The sequence below is a fragment of the Notamacropus eugenii genome, chromosome 6 (genome assembly GCF_028372415.1).
Source record: "Notamacropus eugenii isolate mMacEug1 chromosome 6, mMacEug1.pri_v2, whole genome shotgun sequence".
In the NCBI taxonomy this organism is placed as follows: Eukaryota; Metazoa; Chordata; class Mammalia; order Diprotodontia; family Macropodidae; genus Notamacropus; species Notamacropus eugenii.
The window spans coordinates 275,399,237-275,415,813 of record NC_092877.1 but is presented as its reverse complement, the minus strand read 5'-3'; the positions used below and the strand labels follow the sequence as shown (position 1 = coordinate 275,415,813).

At 35.0% G+C, this 16,577-nt stretch overlaps 1 long non-coding RNA gene across 1 annotated transcript in view; it reads left to right on the top strand.

Moving 5' to 3' along the window:
* The first annotated feature begins 443 nt into the window (after positions 1-443).
* The window catches only part of LOC140511392 (uncharacterized), a 39,592-nt gene continuing 23,458 nt past the window's right edge, over positions 444-16,577 (top strand). The window contains exon 1 of the long non-coding RNA XR_011969540.1: positions 444-661. This is a non-coding gene — a long non-coding RNA (uncharacterized lncRNA). The remainder of the gene's footprint in view (positions 662-16,577) is intronic.

Below are 16,577 nucleotides of genomic sequence, written 5' to 3'. Positions count from 1 at the left end.
AACCACTCATATCATATGTGTCCTTATAAAAGCAACTTCAACTCTAAGGGTCTCAGTTTCTTCATCTAAAACATAAGGAGGATTGACTAGATAATCACTAAAATTACTTTTCTAAACATTCTGTGATCCAAGTCATCCTCAGTCTTTTAGTTTAAAATTAATTTTAGGAATATAAACTCTGCCAAGATAGATTGTATAGTGGATAAGGGATCACTCACACCAAGAAGTGCTGATTTCAAGTCTTATTTCTGATACATCCTATATGTGTAACCAAAAGAAGATAATTTCACTTTCAATGTGTCTAGAGCTTTAAGCTGTAGGCAAGTTGCAAGTCTGTCTATGTATGGGTAATTTACTTACTAAAAGTCCGCTGGATTGATGATGTCATAAGAACTGACCTAGCAACCCACGCTCCTAACAAGCACTCAAGCATATTCATAAGTACGCTCATGCAGCCAGAGGAAAAATGAGACTAAGGAAAGATTTTCTTTCAGTAAACTGTCAAGATCAACATTCAAAATAAGAATGGGTTTTTACCTTGTCCCATGAACTGACACAAACCTTGTCAAGAGCTAGAAAGAGATATCTCTTCTGAATCAAAGTCTGATGACCTTCCTACCATTGTATGTAACAGAAAACGCAGAAAGTACAAAGTGATGAGGTAAAAAATAAATGGTATTTATTATATCTCTACAATCAATAAGGAGCCACTGGCGTTTCTGGGGTGGGGAGAAACTTGAGGCAGGAAGACCAATTACCAGATTATTTCATTGATCTAGTTCACAGGTGATATCAACTTGAATTAGGCAGTGGTTATGTGAGCAGGTAATTGGAAGTAGATTCTAAAGATGTTATGAAAGTAGATTAAGAAAAAAGATTACTTACTTGGTCTTATTGTTTGGGGAAAGGAGACAGATGACATAATATGATCTGTGTTGAAGGTCATGGCCCATCCCTGCATTTTCACTCTGTGAGACTCACTCTGTCCCACTGACAATGAAAAGGAGATTAGAAGAGTGCAGAGTCTTCACCTCCCTCCAGAGGTATCTGCTTTCTCCATTGAGATGATCTGGGAGACTGGATAAATTTATTCTAGTGGGGAAGATAATTTTGCCATCATAGGTGTTGATGTGGGTGCTTAGTCTGTAGTTAGTTTATAACCATCTTGAGGAGTCAATGCCTGGTGTCAAATAGAGATTGAGAGTTTGTACAGCCATGAGGTGCTGAGGGTACATGGCAGAGAGGTTAGATCACTGGATTGGACATTAGAATAGACCTGGATTCAATCTCTACCTGAGAAACTTACTATCTATGTGACCAGGACTAAGTCTCTTAAACTTTTCCCGTCAATGTTTTGTTATTTTTATTTTCATCAGCAAAGAAAGAGGTTTTTATTCAGGTCTCTAAGGTCTCTTATAGTTCTTAATTTATGATACTATCATGCTTTTTTTTTTTTTTTGGTGAGACTTCTGTGAAATTACAAGAAATCAGGTACCCTGCTATTACAAAGCGTAAGAAAGGACATAAATTAAATACCTAAGAACATGAAAAGAAGATCATTGACTGCAAAGTTTGTTACTGAGCACTGCTACCTGTGAAAGGCAGGAATTCAGAACAGTAAAAATGAGAGGTAGTACAACAGTCTCACATTGACCCCCCAACCCCTGGCCTTTTTTGATCTTTTATGTCTCCAACCCATTCTTTTGCATGGGAGACTGGGAAGATCTAAAGGGAACTAAAAGAAAAACAGTGTCTTATGGAGTTTCCTTCTTTTAAAGTTTTATTGATGCATTTTGAGTTTATATTACATTTATTTCTAAAGATGCCCTAACACCCCTACCTAAGAAGCACAAGCACTTTGTTAGAAAGATACCAATCCTCCTAATAAAAGAAAATAGTCAACATGTCAACAAACATTTATTAAGCACCTCATCTATACCATGGACTGTACTAAGCACTACAGATTCATCCATGCCTGCTAGCTATGGCCCTCTATCTCTTCTTTCTTTTTTGACTAAACTGGATAAGGCTGTTTACAGTAATGCCTTCACTTCTTATCTTTTCACTCCTTAATTTTTTTTTTTTTTTGGAGGGGCAAGGTAAGGCAATTGGAATGAAGCAATTTGCTCAAGGTCATACAGCTAGTTAAGTGTCAAGTGACAGATTTGAACTCAGGTCTTGACTCCAGGGATAGTGCTCTATTTACTGGATCATCTAGGTGCCCTCTCCTTAATCTGAATTGTCAAATATGATGAGTTTTTTTTAATCTTCATCCTTCTTAACCCCTCTGTAGTTTTTGACACATTCAACATTCTTTTCTTGATACTCTCTTCTCTCTTGGTTTTCATCACATTACTTTTTCCTGCTTCTACTTGTAGCTTTCTAATCATTCCTTCTCAATCTCTTTCTCCTGGATCCTTATACAGGTCAAGTCAAGTAACTGTGGATGTCTTCTAAGTCTTGGTTCTTGACTTTCAGTTCTTTATATGTATTTCACTTGATGATCTCATCAGCCTCCATGTTTCAGCCTTTAGTGCTATGCCCTTGTATACATCAGGCCTCAACTTAATGGAGATGTTAAGATTATGTGACAAGTTTTTGAGGATTAGAAAGACATAAGTATTTTTTGTAGTAGGAAAGTAATCAGTGGTCAAGGAAAGAATGAAAATAAATGAGTTATTGGGATGATAGATGAGGTAATCTGATGGAGTAGACAGGGTGGAATGGGATTAGTTATGCATTTTTAAAAGTCATTCCTTTGGTCTCCAATTACCTGGCTAACTGACCTAAATTCCAAAAGAGATTAGACCCTAAATCTAAAATTGTGTGTACTTAATGAACCTTCTTAAAATAGCAATTAGGAAAAAGTATTACGCACAACATAAACTCTAGATGATGAAAGTAATCCGTACATTCATAGAAAGCTACTTTCCTCTCTCTTTCAATGAATAGATCTGTGAATTCTCAGCCTACCTAAAATATCTGATGCTTAGGCGTGGAACTCTAAGTTATGAAAAGTATGACAGAGCCCATTCTTACGTGGATTTGGTAGCACTGAAACAAAAAACTCCAGCTAAAGCATAGTATTTGACAGCAGCAAGAACAGCCAAGAAGAGAGGCATGGTCATGCAGACTGTGGAAATTATCCCCAGTGAGGATAGTACAATGACATCCTCAGCAGACATCAGCATCTCTGCTGAATCAGACATGAATCTTCTTTCCATAACACTGACTGCACATTTTTCCTATGCTTGTACTTCTGTGAATGTGCCCTGGTCCAATGTCTTCAACACATGCTCCCTTCCATGAGTATTCACTAGAAGTGCTTAGTTCCTTAACTCATGATATGAGAATTTTGGGAAGTAATGCCCCAGATTTAAGGGAAAGGTTTGTGAAACAGAAGATATTCAATTACTAACTTTTTAAACTTGCTGTTTCATTTAAATAGACTATTTAGAACCCACTGTACCTCCAGGCTAACTAATAAAACTAAGCATGTCATGGAGGCTAATGAGTCCAAGTTTTGAATAGATGTGTTTTTATCCACATACAGTATTACCTTGAACCTAGTGTCACTTTTCTGTGAATTAGCTATGAGGCAAGTATTCTCTAAATTATAGAAACAGGAAAGCATATATATGTTCAACTTTTATGGTAATCTGTATAGAATAGGTTTACTTGGCTATAGCACAGAGTATGAACTGAGATATTAAGGGACAGTTGTGTAGTTATATAAAAAATATAGAGGCAATTGTTCAAAGGCCTGGCACAAAGATAATATTAATTTGACTTCACAGAAACTTAGGAGCTAAAAAAGACAACTGAGAAAAAGAATATCATGATTAAATGGAGCTTGAGGAACATGATTTATGACAGTTGCATATGAGGTGTGAAGGATATGGACTGATATAGTGGATTATTGTTATTATTATTATTTACTAAAAAATTGTTTGAACCTAATTGTACGTGACTAGAAACAGTTTGAACTCAGAATGAAATCTTGAGTTCAGTAACTCTCCTGGAATGCCATAGAGGACAGCAAGGAATTTGGGGTTTCCCCAGGTAGTAGAGCTACCTAGAACATTCTTGTTTTGTGTCCCCACACCCACTTCTTGTTTTTGGACCAATTAAACTTATGTTTCGAGTTCCCTTGTGTTTTGGCTTTGCCCAAATTTTATTATATGTTTATTTTTGCTCATATCCTTCTCAATTAACCTTGCTTTTAAAAAAATAATTAATTTTTAGTTTTCAACATTTACTTCCACAAGGTTTTTAATTTCTGATTTTCTCCCCATCTCTCCCCTCTACCCACTCCAAGAGACTGGGCATTTCAATTACCCCTCCCCGCAATCTGCCCTTCCTTCTATCATACCATTGCCTTCTCTCATCTCCTTCCCCTCTATTTTCTTGTAAGGCAAGATAGAATTCTATATGCCATTGCCTGTGTGTCTTATTTCCCAATTGTATGTAAAAACAATTTTTAACATTAGTTTTTAAAACTTTGAGTTCCAACTTCTTTCCCTTTCTCCCATCCCATCCATTCCCAATGAGAAGGATGCAATTCAATATAGGTTATACATGTGGAGTCACGCAAAACACTTCTATAACAGTCAGGATGTGAAATAATAACTATATTTTCCTCCATCCTATGCTGTCTCCATTTATTCTATTCTTTCTTTTGATCCCATCATTCTTCAAAAGTATTTAGTTCTAATTGTGCCCTGCTCCCATTTGCCCTCCTTCTATCATATCCCCCAACCTGTACTTCTCCCCTTCCCCCCTGCTTTCCAGTAGTGTAGGATAGATTTTCATACCAAACTGAGTGTGCATGTTGTTCCCTCCTTAAGCCAAATCTGATGAGAGTAAAGTTCACTTTCTCCCTCTTACCCCTCCACTCTTTCCCTTCTTTGAAAAAGCTTTTTCTTGCCTCTTTTGTGGAAGAGATAATTTGCCCCATTCTATATTTCCTTTTCTCCTTCTCCCAATATATTTCTCTCTCATCTTTTCATTTTATTTTTTTACATATCATCCTTTCATATTCAACTCACCCCATGCCCTCTGTCTATAAGTATATAATTCCTCCAACTATCCTAATACTTAGAAAAGTCTCAAGAGTTACAAATATGATCTTTTCATGTAAGAATGTAAATAGTTCAACTTTAGTAAATCTCTTATGATTTTTCTTTTCTGTTTACCTTTTCATGCTTCTCTTCATTCTTGTGTTTGAAAGTCAAATTTTCTATTCAGCTCTGGTTTTTCATCAAAAATGCTTGAAAGTCCTCTATCTTATTGAATATCCATTTATCCTCCAAAGTATTATACTCAGTATTGCTGGGTAGGTGATTCTTGGTTTTAATCCTTGCTCCTTTGAATTCTGGAATATCATATTCAAAGTCCTCTGATAACATAAAGTAGAAGCTGCTAGATCTTGTATTATCCTGATTGTGGTTCCACAATACCTAAATTGTTTCTTTTCATCTGCTTGCAATATTTTCTCCTTGGTCTGGGAGCTCTGGAATTTGGTTACAAGAATCCTAGGAATTTTCCTTTTGGGATCTTTTTTAGGAGGTGATCAGTGGATCCTTTCAATTTCCATTTTACCCTCTTGTTCTGGAAGATCAGGGTAGTTTTCCTTGATAATTTCTAGAAAGATGATGTCTAAGCTCTTTTTTTAATCATGGTTTTCAGGTACTCCAATAATTTTTAAATTGTCTCTCCAGGATATATTTTCCAGGTCAGTTTTTGTACAATTAGATATTGCACATTGTCTGCTATTTTTTTATTTTTTTGATTTTGTTTTATAATTTCTTGATTTTTCATAAAGTCATTAGCTTCTATCTGTTTCATTCTAATTTTAAGGCATTATTTTCTTCAGTAAACTTTTGGACCTCTTTTTCCACATGACCACTTCTGCTTTTTAAAGCCTTCTTCTCCTTGGCTTTTTGGATCTCTTTTTGCCATTTAGGTTAGTCTATTTTGTAAGGTGTTATTTTCTACAGCATTTTTGCATTCCCTTTAGCAAATGGTTGACTTGTGTTTCATGGTTTTCTTGCTTCACTCTCATTTCTTTTCCCAACTTTTGCTCTACTTCTTTTACTTGATTTTTAAAATTCTTGAGCTCTTCCATGACCTGAGACCAATGAATATTTTTTCTTGAAGGCTTTGGATGTAGGAGCTTTGACTTTCTTGTCTTCTTCTGTTTGTATATTTTGGTCTTGCTTTTTACCAAAATAAGATTCTGTAATCTGATTCCTTTTCTGGTTTTTGTTCATTTCCCTAGCCATTTCCTTGACTTTTGAGCTCTTTATCAAGGTAATTCTCTGCTTCCTGTTGGGATGGGAGGAAGTACTGTCAGCTGCTCTATCACACAACAATCTATGGGCCTAGACCTCCAGAAATAGCTGCTGCCATTGCCTTGGTTCTTCCTCTCCCTCCTCTGGCCTGGGCTGGGGCTGGATCCCTCTACTCTCTCAAGCACACAGATTTTTCCCACTGACTTTCCAATTTGTCCTAGGTGTTTTGAAGTCTGAAAACCACCAAGAGATTCAAACTCACCAAGGACTGCTCTGGTCTTGTCTATACTGACACTGCCCGTGCATGATGACACTCTGCTCCCAGTGCAGGGCAATAGACTCTTGCCATTGACCTTGCAGGTTGTTTTGGGCTGGAGATTTGCTTCATTCTGTCATTCTGTGGGTTCTGCAGCTCCAGTCATTTTTTTACAGGGACTTGGCTGGGCTTGGGGGGAGAGCTCTTTTAAGTCTCTGTTTCTGCTCTGCCATCTTCTTCCACCTCCATCTTGCTTTTAAGTTGCCCTCTTGGCAAAATTGCTTAAATGTGTATGGGTAGTTTGCATGTGGGTGCCCTTGTCTGAATCCTATATAGTATAAAGCTTCCACAGTGTAGAGGAAAGGAAGCCATACTTCTGTTTAGGTCTCTCTCCTCTATCAAATGTTCTAATACATTTGTTTCTAGAACTATTTCAGATTTTAGAGTTATTCTCAAGAATAACAATAATGTAACAGAAGGCATGTAAAAGGGACAGACCCAAGAAATGCTGAAATGAAAGAAATGCAGTTGATAGAGTATGTGTTGGAATAATGAATTATACCTGAGAAGGAGACTTTAAGAAATAATCCTAGTTTATTTAAGCTATGAGGACCTCATATCTCTTAAATTTTGTGCGTGGGCATTTTCTTTGATATTGTTTTTCTCTTCTTTTGAGTGCAGATTTTTGAGTTATCATTGTATTTCTTAATTTATCCTTTCATTAATACATTTATTTTTATTGATCTGTCTATGTATCTATTTATCTATCTGTCCATCTCTATCTCATGAGACCCAGAAACTAGGAAATCTTCCCTTGACAAAGATTTTTAAAAAATACATGTTAAATAAGGTAAATATATGCAAAGCTGTTTCACTTAGAAAATGATTTCTAGAAATTTGCAAAGGCTCTCTTTTAGATTCCATACTTTTAGAAATTTCTTCAAATAAGCAGTTGATCATGATTTTCTGTTTTTTCTCTAATACTAGTGCTTTGCAATGATCCTTTTTTTCATGACTGAAAAAGGTAATAGTGATCTATTTCCCCCCATGTGCTGTTGCTACTTCCCTCAGTTTTCTCCATTATTAAAAACAAAATTAAGATCATTTGCAGGAACATCTTCAATTGCCTCAAATATCTTATCCAAATCCTTTCTTTAATATGGAATATTTTTTTTCTTTCTAGTCTTCCGGCACTAGTGTTATTTACATTTTTACATACATATATATATACACATGTGTGTGTGTGTGTATCTGTTGGAATTCTCCCTCTTTGGAATGAAGCCAAGTCACCCTTTTTAACTGTAAGAAATGTCCTTTCATCCTCAGAGGTTTTATCTACTTCTCTTAGGTTTATTCTTAACAATTTTTCATGCTTCCTCATGTCTAATATTTTCAGCTCTTTTTTCTCCTTTCAGTTTTTCCTTAATACCCCCTTTACTATATGTTAGCCTAAATATTTCTTTCACATAAATACTATCACTTGGGAAAGTATATTTGTTTGCTTGCTTTGGTAATCTCTTCATTTTTCAGAGTTCATAGATATTTATTCAGTGGATAATAATAATTTGTGATATAATGCTCTTCATGGTCAAGGTATCCAATGACTTATGGAATTCTTCATAGTAAATAGCCTTATTGATGTAGCTCTTAGGTTACTCGTTAAAGTAGAGAATGAATCTGGCATATAGAACCCCAAGACTTGTAATTACAGAATATCAAAATTTTATATCACTTCCATATTAAATTCCATAAAAAGGGTTCAGCATGATAATTCATCAGTACTTCACAATGATAAGTATCCTTCCTTCTCCTAATCCTCCAGGACTTAAGAGCAGGCTTCAAAATTGAAAAATTCTCTCCTACTCAATCAGCAATGGTCTAAAAATGGTACTCTCTGTAATCCAACCTCACTTAACCAAAAAGTTATAAAGGACATGTACCTGAATTTTCAAAATATAAAGCAGTTATGGCCAACCATGCACGTATATAAAGTAAGAAGCAGCCTGATTGATAAGATATTTTCAATTCAATGCAATAAACATTTATTAAGCACCTATTATGTGCCAGGCACTATACTAAGCTCTGGGCGTACCAATAAAAAAAAAAGAAAGACAATTCCCACCCTCAAAATGCTTACAGTCTAATGGAGGAAGATAACACATCAAAGGAAGGTTTAAAAAGAGGGGAGGGGGAATGATACACCAGGGGAACATCAGATATTATCTTGTTCCATGAAGTTAAAACTAAATGGACCTATATGTGAAGGACCTGGAAGTCCAGTGCCTACCCTCTACACTTTTCTATCTTCAAAAAAATAAATCTCACCCAAATCCTCAATTAAATTGATAATTGGGAATTTGATTGTAGTACCCTTGAAGACCCTTTTGCAAGAGAAACAGATCTCAAGAAACTAAAACATTTCACAAAGAAACATTCATTACTTTTCATTACAACATATTTTGTTTTCAGTTAAATATGCAAATACAACATGGGAAAGGTGTTATCAAATCACTAATTCAATTTCAACCCAAATGAGTTGAAAGGAAATAGGAAAAAAACTATTAGGTTCCTAGGCATTTGAGTAAGAAAAGGGATGGCACCTAGCAAAGGGTGTTTGGGAGGAACTTAATGGTTAAAAAAAAATGAAAGTTTATTTTTGAAGATGACTGGTGACTATTTCACAATTTTACCTCAAGCCATTCTTAGTTCATTTTCTAACTCTTTCCTAGGACTTTCTTTATCACATGAATATGAATGTACTTTCAAATTGATTCAATTGTTTCAATAGCATTCTTTGGCCCACTGCAATCAGACATATGTCTCCTCATTTTTATCAGTTTTATGTTGCACTATTTCTGTCAAAATATGGCTTGTATCTCCCTATTTCTTTTTCAATTTTCTCCATTTCTTTTATACTAGAATATTGGAATTTTATTCATCTTTCTTAAAAAAAAGACTATTTGATTTTATTATAGAATGCCTCTGAACATCATAATTCTTTTGGTGCTCATTTTGTTAGCCTATTTCATTACAATCTTAAAGATAGTAGTTTTATCAATTTAATATGCATTTTTTCTATTAATTTCACTTTTCCTTCTCATTCCTCTCACCCTCTTATTTGATTCTCATAACAGCTCTAAGAAATACGTGCTATTATTAGCCCCATTTTCCAGATGAGGAAAATGGAGCTGAGTTATTAAATCATTTGCCCAGTGTCACTCAGTTAATACGTCTGAGGCAGGATTTGACCTTAGGTGTTTCAGACTGTTACAAGTCCAGTTCTCTGAACTTTTAATTGGATCCGTGTGATTTTACTGGTATAGAGAACAGAGGAACACATGTGTTAATGCAAGTCTTCACCTCCTCTGTCACCTATATAGTCTTAGAGACTTGCCTGAAGCATGCAGAGGAAAGTAGCTTTCCCAGGCCACACAGACTTAATATAAGTCTTCCTGAATGTAGTTTTATTGATGCAAGATATCAGTGAGAAATTCTGGGAACATTATTATTTATTGTTATCATTCTGGAGGCAATCAGGATTAAATAATTTCCCCAGAATCACACAGCTAATAAGTGTCTGAGGCTGGATTTGAACTCAGTTCCTCCTGACTACAGGGTAGGTACTCTATCCACTGCCCCACCTAACTGCTCCTGCTGGCAGCATTAAGGTGTGTTTGGATAATTGACAAGTCTCTTTCTAAATCGTGACTAGAAAAGAATTGAAAGTATTATTTGTTCTCCATAATGCTGGTGTTGATTCTCTTTAAAGCAGGCTCTTTTTTAAAATCTTTTTTGTTGTGTGTCATAGATGTGTTTAACAGTCTGGTGTTAAAACAAGAAAACGTTTTGCAAGTCCAAGATTAAAAACTGCTGTTGAGAGATACCTTTATTTTTTCTCTTTAATTTATCTGTTAGGTATATAAATTAAGCAAAAATATTTTTTTTAATTTGATCTATACCTTCTCTAATTTGCCATTAGCCTTCTTAATACTACCATTGCTTTTACTTCCTAAAATCCTATTACCTTGCTTTTTCTTTGGAAATCTGTACATAGATCAGTGTCAGTCTTTCAATGTTATGCTTGCTAATCTTAAACTGCTTCACTGAATCTTGTGAAGAGATTATTCATGTTTTCTTTAGCACATTTTTATTGGTTTGTTGTTGGTTAATTAACTTTGCTTTCATTATTAATAGTTACTTCATGATCTTAGCATATTAGTGATTGAATAATGAGCAATTAGATATACTTTAGGGTGGGTCTAACCATGCTCAAAAGTGTATGATGATGCTTCTGCTTGGATTAGATGAAAGAGATAGCTCTTTTATCTTCCATGCTACCTTCCATAGTATCAGACTCAACCTTATTTTTTTTTTTTGTTTTATGGTTTAGTAACCATTATTATGTAGGATTTTAGTTCAGTGGATATTGCATGTGTATATTCATGCATACAAAGCAGGAAATTAAAAATATCATCCTACTGATTTGGGAACTTGAAGATTTATAAATATCTTATTCTATTATAGTAATTAAGGTAAATAGATTAAGAAATCTAAAATGACAACCTAGCTGCTATAGCCTTGAATGAAGACTATTACATGAGCATGATAAGAATAAAGATGAGTTTGTGGCCTGTCCAGCAGCCACCACAGGTGCAGTTAAACTTGGGTCATGATTCCATTGCCCCTGAGGTCACCACTGTCCATCATCCTTGCCAACCATCTATAACTGCACCTGTGTCCACTGCCCCCTGCCAACAATACAGACACAGCTGCTCTTATTATGGAGTGCAAGATACATAGAGATAGGCAAAGAGAAGACGGTCATGGGTACCTTTTCATGCCATGGACACAGGAATGAGTTGCTTTGATATATATATATATATATATATATGTCTGTGTGCATGTATATATGTATGTATATATGTATGTATGTGTATATACACACACAGGCACACACATATTTTGAAGGTTTCAGGGATTATCACATTTATAGTAATGAAATAATTTTAGAAAGATGCTGATTCTAAATTGTTATTCTACTATGTTGCATGGTTTTGGTGCCCATAATCACACAAGATTAAATGTACATTTAATTACTATGAAAATGTTTCCTATTATTTAAGACATGCATTAAAACCAGAATTGTATTTCAAGGATTTTTAAATCTTTTCTATCAATCCAATTTCCTCAACACAGTCAGCATGCTATTTCACCATGATATATATCTACAAACACAACATAATTAAGGGAAACACTGCCTTCTCCTCAGGAGCTTGTGTTAACAGCCAAGCTAAGTAATCACTGAAGAAATGGAGTTAAGGACAACTAAAAGGAAAGGATCATCCACCGAAAAGTTCAATTAGAAGGTGAACAATATGTGGAAAAACACTAAGCTGCAGATTTAGTTTGCTTCTTAGTGAAGTTGACTCTTACTCATTGAATCTTGGGTATAAAGCCATACAAAGTCAATTAATTATTGCAGACATTTTAAATAAGTTGATAGTAGATATATGTAGACAGTATCATAGTAATCATCACTATACACCCTCTTAGAAGAAAAAAAAAATCTTACTTTCAGTTTACGGTTAAACATATGTAGCTCTGTTTATATGTAGTTAGACATAATGCAATGTTTCTCTATTCGAAAGACTAGCTCATGCTTTGTCTCAAACTATTTTGTTCTGGGTTGCTTATTTATCTATTTCTTTATTTATTTTTGCTTTCATGAGCCCCAGTAGTGTGGTAGAACCAACTTAGGTTGACTGACTCAGAATTCTGCAAAAAATATAAAGTAGGGCTTGATTTATTGTTTTGTTGATCATGTAGACAACAAACTGATGGAGAAAATGTTAAGAATTCAAATTAAATTTAAATATATCATACTTTTTTTGGAGATCTGATTGTTAAACATTTAGCGGTAAACACACACACACACACATAAACACAAACACAATGTTTATCATCCTTTCCCCACTTTTCTCTCCATGTAATGAAAATAAATAGTGCAGTAAAAAGAAAACTGGGCTAGAAGTCACATAACTGAACTCTGCTACTAATTATTCCTGTGACCTTGGACAAGTCTCTCAATCTTATAATCACTTCCTTCAACTCTAGTGGTTAGAGGAGATGATGGCTAAGGTTCTCAGTAGTAATAAGTGTTTGATTTTGTAACATAATAAACGCCTTCCATAAGCCAGGTCAGTCGCGATTTTATGTGGCATATATAATAACTTGTAGAATCTAATTGAATATACTTTAAAAGTCTCACTTGTGCCTAAATATCTTCCTTATTGCCTTTCACAGTGCTTGAAATACCTACTGTTAGGGTGAGCCTTTTAAGGTAAAGTATTTCTCCAAAGACCTTTTTTTAAATTATATTTAGACTGTATCATATCACATGTTAACCAAATTTTGATAGATTTGCTAGTTGATCCGCATAAAGCAAATCTTGGTTTTGATAGAATTTATCATAACATGTTATACAATTTTTAATGTCAATATCCAATTTCAGTTATGATTGCTTAGTTTTTCATGCATGCAAGAAGAAAATTATCTTCTTCAAATTAGCATCTGGATATTGCCAACACAATGTGTCAGCATTTAGTATCATTTAAAAAATTGCTATTTTAGACATGTCAGTTATTAGACTATAATAAATTGCATTGGTTATATTTAGATGTATAATGAATGACAATTGATATATCATTTTAAAGATAATGTTGTTAACATTTCTTCTTAGGAACTCATTTACAAATAAAGCAGAGAACTCTTTTGAAGCAACAAGGTACCTACTTGGCATATTTCATTAAGGGAAACAGTTTGGAATCAGGTTTAGAGCATAGGAAGGGCACAAGGGAAAACAAACTTGACAATATAAAGTCAAAGTTACCCACTTCAGAAAATGAGTGTTCCAGTTATCTGGAGGAAATTATGATAAGAAAGGAGGGTGCTAAAAGATGAGGTGAAAGAGTACATGGAATAACATTTATGCTGTCCCAGCCAGATACATGGAAAAGAAAAAGAAGAAGAAAAAATGGGAACATAAATAAAAAATAGATGGGATAGATTGCATAAAATACAAGTTATCCCATAATGAGACACAGAATAAAAAACACTGTACTTAGAGTTACAGAATCTTAGTGCTGAAAAAGACCATGATACTATCTAGTCTTACATGCCCCTGAACAAAAATACCCTCTATCTTCTACATGCTTAGTGCTCATCCACCCTTTAATTTAACACATTCCTTGAGGAGGAACTCAATATCTACCAAAGATGCTTTTTTTGTTGTCCTCTAGTTGTTAGAAATGCTTTCCTTGTTCTAAAACTGAATTTATATTTTGTGTTTCCTACCAACTTTTCTTATTCTATCCTCTTGAATCAAACAGAATAGTTCTTTCCTACTTTTATGGTCCCTTTTAAGTCTACTTTCATAGGCTAAATATCTGCTACACTTTTATCATATCTTCTTATGGCAAGAAATCAAAGTGTGTCTTCCAATAAATGTTCTTCACCTTTTCAATTTCCTTTCTCCAATATGTGATGAGATTAAATCACAACTTTAGTTTTTCTCTTTGTGTAACCATGGTCAAGTCATTCAAACTCTCTAAGGATCATCTTCCTCTTCTGTAAACTGGATATAATAACATTTTACTCCTAGAAGGGAAGCCCTTTATAAAGACTTAAGTTGTGACATAAATGTAAATAGTTATTTCTTCACAGTTTTGCCCAAGGATACTTTAAGTAAACATATTTTTAGAAGCTATTGGAATGGATAATCAGTGTCTTTGGTTTTATAAAATCGTAAAGTTTCTAGACACATTTGTGGAAAGTATCCTTCTTATTTCTCATTTTGATCCCCAACAGGGACTTATGTGACAATGTTTATATTTATATACTGTACAGCTCTGTTGGGTCATTTTGTAGATGTCCTGGCTAGATAGATTAGGCTGGAGAGATCTGGGGATTAGAGCTGTCCCACAATTTAAATCTTGTGGCACGGTCACATATAACAGGAAGGAAAGAAAAATGACTACTACCCTTTTAAGCAATAATTTAGTCAATATTCACTCTGTACTAGGCACTGCATTAGGAAAAAAGTAACATAGAAGTGAGCATGAGGCATTGCCCTTATACTTAGGGAACTGATAATCTAGTGCAATAAATAATTCTTTAAATATTAGAACAACGCTAAATGAAAGGATTCTTCATTGCATATATAAGCATCTAAAGAAATAGAGAAAAATCTCTTTAATCTGAGATGGTCAAGGAAAACAGAAGACTTGTTTGTTTGTTCGTGCTTTAACCTAACTTACTCAAAGCCATAACTAAGAAGTGATGGGGCTCAGTACCAGGTACTGTTCCTAAGATAAAGGGAAATAAGTGGATCTTCTACTAAAAGGGATAGAGTGGGGCAGGACAATTCACTAGCCTTGTTCAAGATCATTAGTCAGGAGTAGAAAGAAGGATTTGAGGGACTTACCAAATCCACTGCTGGATATGTCCCCATTTAAACTTAACAATCTTGATAACAAAGTTATTAGCTTAGTGAAGGCTATATCAGATGCAATCAAGACTCTCAAAATTCTGTGCCCTGGGGACAAACCTCACTCACTACTTATGACTTCCAAAGACAAGAATTTTTTGGAAGTTCTTGTGATTATTTAGTTGATGTCACCAAATACATTGCATATCTTCTCTTGTGGTTTTAAAACACAAATGATGTCTCTATCCCAATAAAGTTTTCATGCAATGACTATACATTAAAGTGAATAAAACCCAGTCTTTATTTGTGTGGAAGAGATATAAGCTGATTGCACTTCACAGGCTTTGGTGCAGGGAATTACAATGAAGTCTTGAAATGTTTATATACTTTGGATTATGAATGATTTTCCATTTACAGCACTACAGCTCCTTTCCAAAGAATTTTTATCTTTGCTCACTGAGCCAAAAATCTCTTAAATTGTGCTACAGCTCCTTACCTCAGCCCTGGTATCATTGGCTTTCTAAAGCTGTTGGCATGGATATTCAAAGAAATTGCTTATGCATTAAGTTTAAATTAGCTGTCATTATTATTCACAAAATAATGAGAATGAGAGAAAATCATGTCATTAGGAACAGCTTCTGCATCAATATCATATTTTCTCCTCTGTTTACTGCTAAATGTGGAGTTTACCTAAAAAGGGAGGAAAGGGGAGCAATGAGACGGGGATTGAATGAATATCTAGAATTCCATTCTTCTGACCTAGAAATGCTAAGCAAGGAACTTAAGTATGCCTGTTGGTGGAAATGACAGGTGTATTTTTTGAAAGGAGAGTGAACAGAGGACATGTGCGAAAGCACATAGACACTTAGCCTTGTGTCGAGAAAGAACTATCCATATTACAAAGAATTGCAACTATAACTTCTAATGACATATTTTAATTGCTATACATTCATAATATTTCTTCTAGGGGACAAAATGGTGCCATCTAATGAGGTTTTCCCTTACTGTTTTATAACTTTACAAGGTCACAAAGTGATAGGTTGCTATGTGATTCTAAGATATGTTATCACTGTCAGGTATAAGAATCCCCACCCAGTCAGCCAGTGATATGCAAATCCTGGAATGAAATTCATGCTGTCCCAACTAGATACCTGAGCAGTCCAAGGCAGGGCTACTCCATTCTCAAGTACCCTTAACTACAACTTCCTTCATAAGATTAGCTCATCACTTTGGACCTCATAGCCATACTGCTAACTCAAATCTTGGTCAACACCATCTCCCACAGTCTCCTCTCCCCTGTGATTAGAGGGTTAGGGGGCAGAGCAACAGACTCCTCCACAGTTGTCCTTTAAAAAGGGTAGAAACTGGATTCATTCAGCACACTGCACTTTGCGTCAGCTGCTCTGTCCAGTTTCAACTCCAGGGAAAAACGTTCCCCCATTCATGGTAAACTTGGGTGACCTCCCCATTACTTTCTTCCTTCCTTTTGCAAATTGTCTCTGCTTTGGATTGTAAGCTCTTTGAGGAGGGGGTTATCTTTTGT